Genomic DNA, 16,690 nt, shown 5'->3' with positions numbered 1-16,690 from the left:
TATATGTATATATCTTTATATACATATATATGTATACTTTAAGTTCTAGGGTACACGTGCACAACATGCAGGTTTGATACATAGGTATACATGTGCCATGTTGGTTTGCTGCACCCATCAACTCATCATTTACATTAGGTATTTCTCCTAATGCTATCCCTCCCCCAGCCTCCCACCGCCCAACAGGACCCAGTGTGTGATGTTCCCTGCCCTGTGTCCAAGTGATCTCATTGTTCAATTCCCACCTATGAGGGAGAACATGCAGTGTTTGATTTTCTGTCCTTGTGTGATACTTTGCTGAGAATGACGGTTTCCAGCTTCATCCATGTCCCTGCAAAGGACATGAACTCATCCTTTTTTATGGCTGCATAGTATTCCATGGTGTATATGTGCCACATTTTCTTAATCCAGTCTATCATTGATGGACATTTGGGTTGGTTCCAAGTCTTTGCTATTGTGAATAGTGCTGCAATAAATATACATGTGCATGTGTTTTTATAGTAGCATGATTCATAATCCTTTGGGTATATACCCAGTAATGGGATTGCTGGATCAAATGGTAATTCTAGTTCCATCCTTGAGGAACCGCCACACTGTCTTCCACAGTGGTTCAACTAATTTACACTCCCACCAACAGTGTAAAAGCGTTCCTATTTCTCCACATCCTCTCCAGCATCTGTTGTTTCCTGACTTTTTAATGATCATCATTCTAACTGGCATGAGATGATATCTCATTGTGATTTTGATTTGCATTTCTCTAATGACCAGTGATCATGAGCATTTTTTCATGTGTCTGTTGGCTGCATAGATGTCTTCTTTTGAGAAGTGTCTGTTCATATCCTTTGCCCACTTTTTGATGGGATTGTTTGTTTTCTTCTTGTAAATTTGTTTGAGTTCTTTGTAGATTCTGGATATTAGCCCTTTGTCAGATGGGTAGGTTGCAAAATTTTTCTCCCATTCTGTAGGTTGTCTGTTCACTCTGATGGTAGTTTCTTTTGCCGTGCAGAAGCTCTTTAGTTTAATTAGATCCCATTTGTCTATTTTGGGCCATTGCTTTTGGTGTTTTAGTCATGAAGTCCTTGCCCATGCCTATGTCCATAGCCTATGGGAATGCTATTCTTAATAAAACAGTCAAGAAAGGCCTCCCTGATATAAGTTCACTTGAACTATGTGGATACTTTGGAGAAAAGCATGCCAAGAAGTGGGAAGAACAAGTACATTCTCTGAGTTTATGGACTCCACTCTGCACATTTTTAAAGAAACAAGAGGTCTCCCAAAATCCTGCTTCCTTTAGAAACACTAGCAGCGTGAGGGCCTGGCCAGCTCTGTTGCGGAAAAGACAAGCACTGAGAACTGGGGGAAAGGGATAACTTGTTTTTTTGCTCACCTCTTCCAGGATCAGCTGGAACGTAGCTACCGGTCTGTGGGCAGGGATTTTCCCAGAGCCCACCTTCAAATGAGCCCTCTTTGTTCTAGCAAGTGTCTCATGAAGAGGGCCCTGGAAACAGCTTCACTATTCCCTTTCAGCTCCTTGGAGGACAACAACCCTTTTACAGCAACTCAGAAAATGTCCCACTGGTTACTCCCATCTTGGTCCTGGGACCACATTCATTTACTGTAGGGCAAACCTGAAGCTTGTCTCCCTAAGTGACCTTAGCAGGCAGAGCACTTGGTGTTATTGGAAGGAAATAAGCAAATAAGAAGCAGAAAAATTGTGCTCCAAAATGCCTTCACAGACCTGCTTAGAGGAATGCCTACAATGTCCACGATGTATCACTCTTTTAAAGTAAAACTGAAGTCCCATTCCATTTTTAAAAATACAAACATGGTATGTTGGTGATAACACATTCGAATGTTATCTGCCTTTAATGCTTGTAGTGGGTTGAATCACAGCTTCTCCCAAAAGATGTCCACATCCTATCCCCAAAACCTACAAATGTGTGACAAGTGCCCTTGTAAGTGAGAAAAGAGGAAAATACACGCACAGAGCGAAAGTCATGTGAAGATGGAGGCAGAGATTGGAGTAATGCAACCACAAACCAACGAGTGCCTGGAACCACCAGAAGCTGGACGAGGCAAGGAAAGGTCCTTCCCTCGAAACTTCAGTCTCAGCCCCTGCCCACATCTCGATGTCAGAATGCTGCCATCCACACGTGTGAGAGTTACATTTCTGTTGTAAGACACCGAGAGTGTGGCAATGTGTTACAGCAGCCCCAAGAAACTAATACAACACCTTAGAATTTGTTTATTATATTAGCTTCTGCTGCTTTCCTGGACCTCAAAGCTCTGGGGCCTGGTCCCCCTCATGTTTTATAGGGAAGGGAACAGGAGCAGGAGGAAATGTTGGACAGAGGGAGAGTGAAGAGCAGACCCAGGGGGCACACTGATGAGGCAGAGGGGCCACATCCGAACACTATGGGGGACAGGGGAATGTGGGCGCTGGGGTGAGTAGGGCAAAGAGGAGTAGGAAGGGCCGGTGACAGGGCATTTGAGGGGTGATGATGGCCAACCCCAGAGACTGCACCCTGGCCTTGATGTTCTTGTGGTTTTATGTCACTGCAGGTTCCAGCCCACGGCTCAGAGAAGCAGACTGCTTCCCGGAAAGGGCTCCAGGTCTCCCCAAAGCAGCAGCCAGTCCAACATAACCTCTGCAGAGAAGGCTCTGGGCTGAACAAAAAGGTGGATTAAGAGCTTTCTCAGGTTGCATTTCTCTAAAGTGCAAGCTTGAAGAACCATCTGACTTGTGCTCCAAGGCAAATTCACGGCTGTTGGCTTCAGATGAAGAAGTCACAGATAACCCAAACCTGGTTGGAAAGACAGTTTGCCTGTGATTTGTCACACAGGGAATGCTCCAGGGACCGGGAAGAAGTGTCTGAACTAGCAGGCTGGCACACATCCAACTAGGAGTAGGAACACACACAAATCCCAGGCAGCTGACGGTTAAAATGTCTTGCCTGAATTCCTTTTCTTTGCCCAATTTGATGGCAGTGATCAAGCAGCCTCCTTGGGAAGCACCTTGAGGATACAGGGGGAAAGAAAGCTTCCTTTGGGGTTTCCAAAACACTCCCCTTTCATGCTTGTTTTCACTTAGTCATTGCCTCCCTCCTGGCCTCCGGCACCAGAGCCTGCATCCTGCCTGCCCCAGGTAACCGGAGCCCTGAGTGTGCACAAAGCGCCACTATGCCAGAGTGATGTTATCAGGCAGGCTGGCCTGCTCCGCACGGCAAGACAGCGGCTGAGCCAGGGTGGCCGGGCCAGAGCTGAAACAGGACTCCCATGCTCTGAGCGAGGACAGAGTGGCCTTTGTGCGGGACAAATCATATTTAGGCCCATTCCTTATTAACATTGCAGTCATCAGAGCATTTTCTTTCCTGACTTCCAGCTCCAAAACCCTGCATAAGATTGTGTAGGATGTGGCTCAGCCCTGGAGTTGACATTGAGTGGAAAGGACGATGTGACTTTTCTCAGCTTCAATTTTTTGGAGTCCGTCAGAACACTGAGTGCACAATTATACATGATGAGCAGCAAGCCTTGTGGCCAAACCACAAAACTTGACTGGAAGCTTGATATAGACTAGAAAAGATCTGGTCATCATAGAGAGAAATCATATCTTTTACAGGAGTGAGAACAGATTTGGGAACCATATAACCCTGGATATATATTTGCACCCTACCACAAACCTGCTGTGTGCCTTTGGGCAAGTCTCTTGACATCTCTGAGCTTCAGTGTTCTCATCTGTAAAATGCAGACAATAGTACCTACTTGCTAGTGTTGATGTGATGATTACAGACAGTAAATGCAGACAAATTAGCACATGGTAGATGCTCAAAAAATAGTAGCTTTAGTATTAAATGGATTTTCTGTGCCTTCTCCCACCGCCAAACTATTAGAATACATCTCAGTAGCCCTATCAAATAGATGAATATACATCTTAAGGTCTTAACAATGTACAGTGTAGAATTTGGCCTAAATCAGAAGAAAATCAGCAAATAAACTGACAATAAATCAAAGCCAGACATGTAATACCATAGCCCTTTTAATGATACTAAACCACACCCATGTTTCATGAGCAGTGCTACATCTAGAAAGAATACTGCTGCACAAAAGCATGAGAATTTGCTCTTTGAGGTTTCCAATCTCCCACCTGCAACTCCATTGATGGCCCACATTGATTGTGCCCCTCCTTAGGCGAGGTCTGGTAGGGGGGCCCTGAAGATGCAACCATCAGGGAGCTTAGTTTGGCCTGGAGTGAAATAAAGCAGGATAACAAACTGGCAAAGAGTTCAGCCGGGGAGAACAGACAGCCCTGCCAATCCTTGCTTGTCACACTCACCAGCTGTGTGATTTGGGGCATGTCATGTTGCCCTTCTAGACCTCAGAGGCCTTATCAATAAAGTGACAATAGCAAAGCACCTCTCTCATGAGTAGATGTAAGAATGCAAATGGCCTGGTACATAGATCTCAGGAAATATTTTCTGAACTAGTGACTTGCTGTTGAGAAGTTTAGGCTGGGAAGAAGAAACAGGCCAATGAAGGACATAATTGGAGGCAAGAGACATTTTGTGGCACCCTCTGATCATGCTGGGTAGGCAGGAGGCAGAGTGCTCCCCCAGAGACCTTCCATGCACTTTGGAGAGGAAGATGAGGCCACGTCAAAGTTTGAATAAGTAGTGAAGGCACATTACACTGGAGAAAAGGCAATGGAAAGGAGGTGACATTTGTGTATTGCCTGGTATATTCAGGCCAGTGCTAGGGGCTTTACCTATGCTATAGTGTTTAAGTCTTACAACAACCCTATTAACCCTCTTAAACCCATATGGAAATTTGGAAAAACTGAGTTGCAGAGATATTAAGTAATACTAACAATTATTGAACATATATCATGTGCTCTATTGATGATTTTATAATCATTATTTCTTTTAAAGAGCTTAATGGCCCAATAAGTAAGATATTTCCAAAAAAATCTAACATAAAGCACAAAAGGTTTAATAACCTGCCCTGGATTTTTCAGTTGATAAAGGAAGAGCCAAGATCCAAAACCAGAGACCGTCTGACAGCAAATGCCAGGTGCTGCGAATCTCTCACCGTGCACCACCCATGAAACCACTGGTTCTCAATATTTGATGTGCGTCAGAATTACTGGTTGAGTGTTTTGGAATCTCAGATGATCAGATCTATCAGATCTCCTCTAGCACTTACCACATCAGAGCCTCAGGGGTCTGGGCTCAAGTTATTGTGTTTTGTAAATGTTTCACAGGGCATTTTGCACTTGACAAGTATGGAGAATCACTTCACAAACTGTAAGGAGTTTCCGTACACTCTCTGGTTTTCTTATGTTCTGCTCTGGCCGGGCACATTCTGAGGAAAATAGTTCCCACACCTGTGGCCAGGGCAGACTTGCTTTGTCAAGCCTAGAGGCCACCTGGTAAGCATGGGAACTAGCCTAACTCTGGGAGAGGTCAGCTGGGCATCCTAAGCAGCTCACTGCTCCTTTTGTCTTAACTGTTACTTTCCTTGAAGAAATAACATAGCAAGAAGCAGATGGGGGTTGGTGGGAATCCTCCATGACTATTTTTTTAATGTTCTTCTACAACTTTGCTTATTTGTTATTTGATTAAATAACAGTATTGTTATTTAGTCAAAATCCTGGGGCAGATATTCCCTTATTCCATTTTTATCACAAGGTATGAATAGTTTCCTGTATTTTAATTTTTCCATGTCTTTTCATAAGCTTTATAATTATATATTTGTACACGTAAAATATCTCTCTCAGTGGAAAGGCCATAATATAGTTAACCTTTTTCTCTATTGTTGGGCATGTGGGCTGTTCCTAATTTTTTAGTATTATGGATAATATTGATGTAAATAGCTACCCAGGCAATTTCAATTCCTTCCTTCCCTCCTTGCTTCCTTCCTTTCTTCCTCCCTTTCTACCAACCATCGACAACAGCTCCTTAACATCCACTACCAACAGGTCCTACACTAGACATTGGGTAAAAATCTGAAAAGGACCCAGCCCTAGCCTTAAAGAAGTTTATTGTCTGGGCCGGGTGTGATGGCTCACACCTGTAATCCCAGCACTTTGGGAGGCCGAGGCAGGCAGATCTCTTGAGGTCAGGAGTTTGAGGCCAGCCTGCCCAACATAGTGAAACCCCGATTCTGCTAAAAAAGATACAAAAAGTAGCCAGGCGTGGTGGTGCAGGCCTGTAGTCCCAGCTACTCAGGAGGCTGAGGAAGAAGAATCGCTTGAACCCGGGAGGCAGAGGTTGTAGTGAGTCGAGATCGTGCCACTGTGCTCCAGCCTGGGCGACTGAGCAAGACTCCATCTCAATTAAAAAAAACAATGTATTGTCTAGAGGAAAATGGAGAAAACAAGAAAATTTTAAAAGTACTTATATTAAAACACAATGAGTCTGCTAAAAGACATTTGGTGAAACAAGAAGAGCTGGACAAGAAGGTCAGCACTAACCATTCCACCCAGAGAGTTGGTGGTAAGTGGGGCAGGGACAACTTCCCAAAGGAGGGAGCTTTGCAGCCAGGTCCTGGGAGAGCCTGTGATAAGGGAAAGTGGACTGAGTGATGGTTTGGGTTTGGTTTCATTTCAGATGAGCCTTTAGGCCACCTTTCCCACTCATGTTAGAAGTGATCCTCCTACTGGCAAAGATTGTAGGCCAGCAGTTCCAAGTCCTCTGTGAGAAAAGCCTCCGTGTTCCCTTCACATCACACCTGAACAGAGACTCACCCACCGTCTCCTATGGCTGGGTTGAGCCCTAATGGCTATTTGGATTCCCTTGTTGCTGTGAAGGATCCATGTATACTTCTATAAAACTTTCTCATGGCTAAAATTCCCTGGGACATAGCTGGTTAGGACACTTAGAGAATTTCATCCTTCATTAAAGCTCAGCTCAAATCACATCTCCTCAGCCAAGCCTTCTTCAACCCCAGCAGACTATAATAACCCAGTGTCTACACAGTACATGTGGCCAGAGCAGACCCTGGTTGTCTGAGATTAAGTTTATTCACTTTAGAGGAGGTAGAATGAAGGGGCTTTTTAAAAGAAAGACAAAATTATAGTACAGATGTGGCAGAAAAGTAAATATTTACTTAGAATGAAAGAAAAAGGTTTTATGAAATTTTAAAAGCTGGCAAGTACAATAAACATCAGACAATTCAGAAAAAATGCATGTTTATGAATTAACTGCCTAATACACTTTTTGTATTTTTCTCTACAAAACCATGTACACAAAAAACATTTTAGCTACATACGATTTTATGTGCATACATAGTTTTATAACATCTTCTACCAAAGATAATAAAAATATAATTTAGTCTTTCTTTTAGCTTGGTAAGTTAAAATTTGTTTGTTACCATTGAAACTTGGGATGCATAAAATATGTAAACACACAGATCTATTTCATTTTGTATAACAGCTGCAGGTTTGTCTCTACAAACACAGATATCAAGAATTCTAATGAATTCTCTCTCATGTAATTCCCATTACACATATCCACATACAAATGCACATTCTACATAAGAATGTTTAGTGGGTATGCATGTTTATATTGCATAATTATGTGTTAAGTATTTTCCTGGCCTGGAAAAAAGTTCCATTTAGATTAAACAAAATCCTCCACGTACAATTTGATGTTTGAATGAATTGTCCAAAGACTAGCTTCTGGTTCCATTTATTTCAATTCGTGTTTGTTCTCATGACCTATATACTTCTGGTACCAGACACAACATGACCTCTGGCCCTGCTGCATCTTTGTTCCACCAGTGAATTAGAATTCTAGTGGTAGATGTATTCCTGGAAGCCATTTCTGTATCAGCTTGGCTAGCAGTAGCTTAACTATACAAATAAATTACTGTAAAAAACACAAATCCCAAAGTAGGTGTAATCCCAACTCAACTGCCCCTTCACCAAACCTCAAAATTGTTCTCAGCTCTTCCAGCACTGCTTAGCACCAGGGGAAATGGGATGCAGAGAGGGTCATAGTGGAAAGAAAGTGTCTTCACTGGTTGCTATTTAAATATCTTACTCATGAAAATTTTACAAAAAAATCCATGACCACATGAACACTTTGCGAGGATCTATCCAAAGGTCGTTAAAATGGAAATAAGTGTCCTGAGATTTAACCTTCATCGTAACTCTGCTTCTTTATCTTTTTCGGTTGCCCTATTAGATTGTTATTTGCCATTATCCTGCATGATGTCCTGTCTTTACCGCTTACTATCTATATGATTTGAGTCAAGTCTGTTAACCTTGCTGAGTTTCTGTTTGAAAAATCTGTAATATGGGGGTAAAATGAGAATGCCTTATTTGTTCCTGGGGCTTTTGGGAGAATGGTGTGAGGTAATGGAAGGTTCTCAGAAGTCAACAGATAGTCCCGATGACCATGGTGGATTTGGTGCTGACACAGCGATGGAGGTTATCCTTCATATCCTCATTGGTTATGACATGGGGACAAGGAATTGAACTGACCTTGGATTTCTCTTAGACTCATAAGCAAATTTTTAGCAATGCTTACGAGGTGCTTTGAGGTCTGGCCCTGCCTACTTCTTTTAGTCTTGCCTCATCTCTCAATACCCCTACCCCATTCTCCAATACAACCCTTTCCATTGTAACTGCCAAGACATGTGGAATTTCTCCACCATGCAACCTTTCTCTGGCCTCTGAGTCTTTTCATATGCTGGTCGTTCTGTCTGGAAGACTCGTATCCCAATACTCCTCCCTTTGCTGACAGTCCTGCAGGATGCAGCTCAGCTGACACTTCCTCCAGGAAGTTGTGTCTGATGCCCTAGTCTGTACAAGTTGCCCTGCCCCCACAGCCATGTGTCTGCACTGCCTCCTGCTCTTCCTTTTATCACTGCACTTAACACACTGGGTTATAATTGCCTGTTCACTCATCTGTCTCCCCTCAACTAGCCTGTGGGCTCCTTCTGGACCCACAGTACTTAGTACACTGACTGGCAAACACTGGTGTTCAATAACTATTTGACAATTAATACATTCAAGGAAAAGAGAAAAAAGGTCAACTCTCCAATCCCTTGGTGGATCTGGAAGAGGCAGCATAAAGGTGGGAAGCCTGTGGGATTCATCTTTGGGCAGTTGGCTGGCTCAAGAGAGAGGCAAACTTTCTCCTATCAAATGACAGAGGGTGAAAGACTCCCTGCCTGAGGGCACCTCTTCAAGAGGCATGAAGACCATTTGCTGAAGTCATTGACCCCAGACCTCAAAGGGCTTGCAGAGGTTGCTGGACTGAATGAAGGAAACTTGTACAGGCCAGGGAGGCTTCCTTGATAACACAGGTCTCCCTGGCTGCCAGGTAACCAGCCACATAAAGGAGTCACAGGTGGCTGTAAGAGGTGTGGTGTTCACTCAGTGGCTAGCCCTGGGGCTACTCTGATGAGGAAGAATGACTCTACACAGGAAGTCCTTCTGCACAGAGGCAGAGGAATAGAAGTGAAGGGGAAAAATGGGTCATTAATCAGAAGACAATAGCCTGAGATCAGTCTTCTTTCAACCTCGGAAAATATCTCTAAGGTTCAGAATACAGGCCACAAATCAACCTGTCCCATGGAAAAGTGTCTAACCTGTGACTAGATAATGTCCCATTCTCCTCTGCAGTAAGTACAACCAAAGCAGGAAGCTTCTTAGATCTTAGGATTTTTTTTTCTTTTTCTTTTTCTTTTTTTAGACAGAGTCTTGCTCTGTCACCCAGGCTGGAGTGCAGTGGCATGATCTCAGCTCACTGCAACCTCCGCCTCTCGGGTTCAAGTGATTCTCCTGCCTTAGCCTCCTGAGTATCTGGGATTACAGGGGTCCGCCACCACACCTGGCTAATTTTTGTATTTTTAGTAGAGAAGCGGTTTCAGCATGTTGGTCAGGCTGGTTTCGAACTCCTGACCTTAAGCAATCCACCCACCTTGGCCTCCCAGAGTGCTGGGATTATAGGCATGAGCCACCGCGTCTGGTGGGATATTTTTTTTTCTTAAGCTGCAATAGGGAGGCCACTTTACCCATGCCTAATTGTCCATTGTAGTCTGAAATTCCACAATTACGCATGCATTCCTTCGGCTTAGTATTTTTTTTTTTCCTATTAGAATGCAAACATACCTGGCAGCCTGTGCATTGGAACATATCAGCCATTTTCACTGTATATCAGTTTATATAATTCTCTCCTAGCCTCAATATTTCTTATCTGAGTTGTGGAGTTAAGAGTACTCTGAAGAGAATTTCAAGTCCCAAAATCAATGTCACCTCCTTCTCAATTTTTCTAAGCACTTTTGTCCCTACCTCAACTGGTATCCATTTTAAATATCAGCAATCCTGATATCCTTCACCATGGATCTTTCTTTATTTTTTTCTTTCTCTGCATTTTCTACCTTTCTCCCTCCATTATTTCTCTTCTTTCATTCAATTTCTTCTGTTTCTCTTTTTATCCCATCAACCCCAAGCCTGAAGGAGTATCCATATGTATGTTCACGGGCATTCTTTAACACAGATGCAGTGTGGTATATGAGAGACAGCACAAAGACTTCAAAGCCAGAAAGATCTGGCTTTAAATATTGCTTCTATTGTTTAGGAGCTGTGTGACTTTGGATAAGTCACTAGTCTTATTTTTCTCCTTTGGAAATGGGGAATAAACTATACCAAGCCAGCAGGACTTCCTGTGCAAAGGTTGCAGGAAGCTGTGAAGATTAAATGTTTCACCAATGTGTTTGGGTTCCACTAACCCTTTCTCCTTCCCTTTCCATCTCCATCTGGGTCTGACAGGAGCATCCAGTGAGCCCCATGAGCATTGCTTACTTAGCTCTGTGGCCTGGAGAGAATTAATCTCCCTCGCAGGCCTATCTTATTCTTTGTCCTTTTTAACTTTCCCTGGCTTTAATTTTCTCCTCATAATTGTGTTCTCAATTAAGTTGCAGTGAGGCTGCAACATGGTAGCCTGATCTAGAAAATACAGATGGTGTTTCCGATCAATTTGCCAAAGTTGAATGGAAATCCTGAAACTTTAGAGCAATGCTTCTGAAAGTGTGATATTCAGTTTAGCTGCATCAGAATGTCTAGAAGTGTTAAAACTGCAGATTCCTGGGCCCTGTCTCAGAGCTCCTAAATGGGATCTCTGGGAACATGGCCTGGAATCCACATGTTTGCCAAGCACTCCAGGTGATCCTCACATACTTCAGGGTTTGAGATCTATTGCTCTACAGGTTAAGCTTAAGACCTAAACTGACTATTGAAAGAAAGGACAAGAGTGTTCAACCTTTATTGACCATTCATAGCAGTAGGATGACCTCTCTTCACTGGCCATCGAGACCTGAGGAAATAACTTGCCTGAATCCTCATAGCTGGTTAGTAGTAGAGGCAGAAAGAAACCCAGGTTGGAAGCTTCCAGGTCCAGCTCTCTCTCAACTCCCCTCAAACCTTCCCTCCAAAGAGTTCTTATCACCTAACAAAGAACTCACCAGAATCCTATAATCTGCAGGCAGAAGAGTAAAATAAATGTGTGTGTGTGTGTGTGTGTGTGTGACAGAGACAAAGACAGACAGAGACAGAGAGATCGCCCTCTCTTCCTTCCTGTGTTCATTACATTTTCCCTTATTTTCAAATTCATCATTGAGCTTAGATGCCTGATATGTTTTTTTTAACTCCTGACAATACAACTTCATGTGAGTATAATCATAATTAAATTCCATTACGGGGAAGGAATTTAGATGACTAATGACATTTTTTTTTTAATCCTGAGATTTGATCTATATGTCCATTTAGGTATCTTTTGTGCTTCCTTATAGTTAGGAACTGTTCTATCAAGTTTCATGCTTCCACTTGATAAAAGATGTTTGGACCAAGGTAGTCATTTAAAACATTAGCTATTATCTGACAGAGAAATGAATTTAATGATGCTTCAGGAAGAGTGTAGCTGAAAGAGCAGTGGTCTGAACATCAGCAGATTTGAGGTTCCAGCCCAAAGAATGAGCCGTGGAACCCTGGGTGAACGACTTACCCTCCCCAGGCTTCAGTTTCCCCATTGAAACAATAATAATAAGAAAATGTGAGTGTTTCTCAGGCTGCAGAGCCATATTCCTTGATGTGCTCACTGAGGGCAAACACTGCAGTTATGCCACATCCTCCTAGAGCATCTTGACACATACTCTTATCATAAAGGCTCCGAGTGGTTCTAAAGTCAAGAATCAAGTTTAATTTCTCTCAATACAGCTTTCCCCAAGCCCCTTTCATTTTCCCATTCAAAAAGTATTTATTGAGCACCTGCTTTGTACCAGGCAGTTTCAGGAGTCAGGATTCAGCAGGGAACAAAACACAGAAATCTCTTCCTGGAAGGAATTTACATCTAACTGGGGGAGAAATAACACAAGCAAAATAAAAAATTAAAATAGATAGTATATTAAATGATGAAAAAGGTTGTGAAATACAATTAATTAGGGAAGAATATTGGACTAAAAGAAAGAGATGAGTGACTAATACTCTTTAAGAATAATTCTTATGACTATCTCTGGACCTGACGTTGTGCAAAAATACGACCTGGGAAATCATGTACTAGAATGTGTCTAAAAGGCTGTCTACTCCTAAAAACATCTGCTTTCCTGTGAATGATCACACCAGGGATCTTGCTGGTAAGTAGGGAGGTAGAGTTTGTCTTTGGCATCAAAACTGGCCATGTAGTCAAATCACTCCCATAATGTTACAAGCTAGTATAATTCAGTCCACTCATCCTTTGTTTGCCTAGTGCTAAGGTAGATGCTATTAGGAGACACTATAGTAGAAACCATTTCCCTTGTCCCAAGCAGCTGAGGGTCTTTCTGGATAAAATGACTGAGAAGATAATTCTTGGTCAATGTCTTCAGTGCAGTGGATGCAGTGAAATCTATTAGAGAATCATGAGATTCGTCATCTAGTGCCCTTCATCCGTGGTAGATGACTTTGCATTGTCACCACCAAACTGGGCCTCAGTTTTGCTAGACTTCAAATGTACATGGTAGCCTATGACCTCCAAATTTGCTTGTATTGGTGAAATGTTATGTTATAACATTCTTTGTAAGAGAGAGATTTATTCATTCACTTAACAAACATCTATTGAACTCCCGGTGGTATTTGACCCTGGAGCCAAGATAAATAATCCAAAAATCCTTTTCTGAAAAAAAAAATTTTTTTTCATTTGGCTCCCATTTGGCTAATGTTTACTGAGCATTTACTGTTTGCAAAGAACTAGTCTGAATGCTTTTTATATATAATCACAACCCTTTTATGAGCTGTATTGTAGGAGGCAGAATGACTCCTACAAGATGAGCCTCATTGACTTTCACCTTTATATAACGTCCATCTGTTGAATGTGGATGGAACCTGTGAATTTGATGAGATGTCACCCTGTGGTTATGTTATGTTCACTGGCAAAAGGGATTTTGCGGCTGTAATCAAGGGCCCTAAACAGTTGGCCTTAAGAAAGGGAGATTATCTTGCATGAGCCTGACCTATTCAGATGAGACCTTAAAAGGGACTGGGCTCTTCTTAAAAATACTCACAGCATGAGAGAGATTTGATGGAAGGAGATTCTCCATGGCTGGCTTTGAGGATGGAGGGGACCACACAGTGAGGGATGGTGAGCAGCATCAAGGAGCTGAGAGCAACTCCTGGCCAGCAGCCAGCAGGCAGGTAAGGACCTCAGCCCTAGAGCCTCAAGGACTCGAACTCTGCCAACAACCTGAATGATCCTGGACACAGGTTGTTCCTTAGTAATGCCTCCAGGTGAGAACACACCCTGGCTGACACCGTGATTGCAGCTTTGTGAGATCCTGAGCAGAGAACCCAGTCATACCATGCCCAGGCTTCTGACTTGCAGAACTAGGAGCTAATAAATGGGTATTGTTTGAAGCTGCTAAGCTTGTGGTGATTTGTTGCACAGAAATAGAAAACTAGTATCTTCATTTTATGGATTGGAAAACAGAAATAGGGAGGCAAAGAACTTGAGCAAGATCATATGGCCAGCAAATGCCAGAATCAGGTTTACGAACCTAGGGTTCGTTCCAGAGCCTGTGCTCTTACTTAAGCTCTGCGCTTCTGCAGGGAACTGTGCCAGTAATCAAATGTCCACAGTACAGTTCACCAAGTGCAATAACTAACATTGGTGGTTTAAAAAAAGTCATCTGGGTGCAGTTGCTCACACCTGTAATCCCAGCATTTTGGGAGGCCGAGGTGGGCAGATCACTTGAGGTCAGGAGTTCAACACCCGGCTGGCTAACATGATGAAACTCCATCTCTAAAAACAAAAACAAAAACAAAACAAAAAACGAAACAAAAAAAATGGAGTGATCAATTCTATCAGGGGAATAAATAGGTACTGTCCTCTGCAGTGAGCCCATTGTTAAATATTCAAGAATTTTACGAACTGGTTGTTAAACTGTTGGCAGCTTGATATAGGCAGGAATATTTACCTTGTGGAAAGTGGCAAATGCTACAAATCAGGTTTTGTTTTTTTTAAAAAAAAATGAGAAAGAAGATTTGCCAGGACACCACTGGCACTAATGATTCTTCAGGGAAAGTGTATGAAGACTTAACATAGATCAAATGTTGTTAGAATTCTGAGAAAATAAAGATCATTGTGTGACTGGGTCAGTGCAGAACAGCATCATGAAATATAACAGAGTGTGGGAAGAGCCTCTCAAATGCACATTTGTAGAATGGCCCAGAGGTAGGGAGGAATGTCACATGTGTGAGCACCTGGAGCAGAGGGCCATGCTGGGCACATCATTCTCCATCATGAGATGCTGGCACAGTACCGTGTCATGAGAACAGAGCATGCTCTGCATAGGAGGGGTTTGGATGGATCCCAGCAACATACCAGATGGGGTGGGGGATGGGGCACTTACAACTGTCCATCAAGTGTGACCCAGAGGCCCAGGGCACAGTATACTGGAATGGGAAGGTGGGGATCAGGGCCCCATCAGAAAAGAAGAGTGCTAATATGAACCCAGCTTGAAACCAAGTTCATATCAGCTGGTACTGAACTGGGTGTAGCTACTCAAGGAACAGATGCTTTAACTGGACAATGGAGGCAAGAACTGCCTGAAAGAGTTTGGGTTAGTTTCTGTTCTGAGCCCACTAATGAAAAAAATACAAATTTATCAACATTTAGTTGCATACCATTTCTCAAAGCCCCATTATACAGTGTCAAACCAACTAGTTGAAGCGAAAACATTTAAAGCTTTTGCCCAGGTGTGTTGTGTACTGGGTACAATAAAAGCATTTACTGGTGTTTTTTGGTGTGCTCTACTGGACACCCCCTTTTGCACCTCTTCAGATCCTTTTGGCCTAATGGCTGCAAGAGGTAGTTGACAGCTTCACATAGGTATGATTGACAATCCCACATCTCAGACCTTCATTACTCGTCCCTTACCTCTGGCCTTTCCTGTTGACACTGTGGCTTGGACCACTTCAGAAACATACCTGGAGCCCTCGGCTGCACAACCCTGAAGTGCAAGGGAATTAATACCCCTATGGGGCAAGACTTTGAGCACTGGTAGACAGGAGTGGTGGGTAAATGCTTCCCCTTTACAACCCTGCAGATGGTCTTGAGATGCATTTCTTGGGGCTTCTTAGCAAGTCTGGTGGGCTCCAGCAGTCACCTGTGCTGGGAGCCAGCTCACTCCTCCCATGCTTTGTTCTGCCTGACTGTTGCTCCCTGAAAACCTCATCTCAGTTCTGCTTTCTAAGGAACCCACGGTGAGACATGTAGTAACTGGTCAAAGGTCAGACCTTAATGACCAGTTACCTGCTAGGAACAGAGGTTGCCAAGATGGGAAAGTCTTAGAAGACTTTCTGGATGAAAAGCTAAATGTAGCAGGTCATTTCTGATCCTCAGGTTTTTCAATTCCCCCAACCCAGGCCTGTTTGATAAAGTTTGAAAAACATGCAGTGCACTCACAATAGTGTGCAAGGGATAAACTTCCAAGGTTTTGTGGGTTAGATTAAGCTGGATATGCATATTGTTTTGGTGACTATAAGAAATGTCTTTTTTTGGGGTATACTGGTAACCATGTGCTGAGAGCTGTGGCACCAATACCATTAGAAAGAAGGAAATCGTTACATTATCAATAACTATTGGAAATCTCTGACATTATGAATCTAAATCTAAGAGTTACCTGTTTATTTTGGATTCCATTCTAAGAGTGATCAATTTTCTTCACTGCTTCAAATGTGTACACATTTAAAGTTTAATAACTACTTTCTTGGAGGGTGCTTTTTATGTTCTCTATCCTATTCTAAGTGCTCTATATGCATGATTCACAACTCTGAGGCAGGTATAGTATTTTTATTATTACCCCTTTCACATATAAGATATCTGAGGCCCAGAGACATAAATTAACTTCCTGGAGGCCACACAGCCCAGTAACACTATAGATAAAGCTGAAAGTTAGAGCCAGCTAGGGCTGATTCCGTAGCCCTTACTCTTAATCCAATTAACACACTAACTCATGGTTTGATGCTGTTATGTTTAGATAAAAAACTAAAAGGCTGTGCAAATATGTGGTGAATTCGGAATGCAATGAAACACCAATGAATGAAGCCTTATCAGAATTGGATGGACATGATGCCCAATTAATAATTGAAAGTGAGAAAGAAAATCGCAGTAGTTCAGTGTTTGATACTCAGATGCTTGATGAACTTTTCATT

This window comes from Pongo abelii, chromosome 1, assembly GCF_028885655.2.
Source record: "Pongo abelii isolate AG06213 chromosome 1, NHGRI_mPonAbe1-v2.0_pri, whole genome shotgun sequence".
Classification (NCBI taxonomy): domain Eukaryota; kingdom Metazoa; phylum Chordata; class Mammalia; order Primates; family Hominidae; genus Pongo; species Pongo abelii.
Note: the sequence above shows the minus strand (reverse complement) of the source record.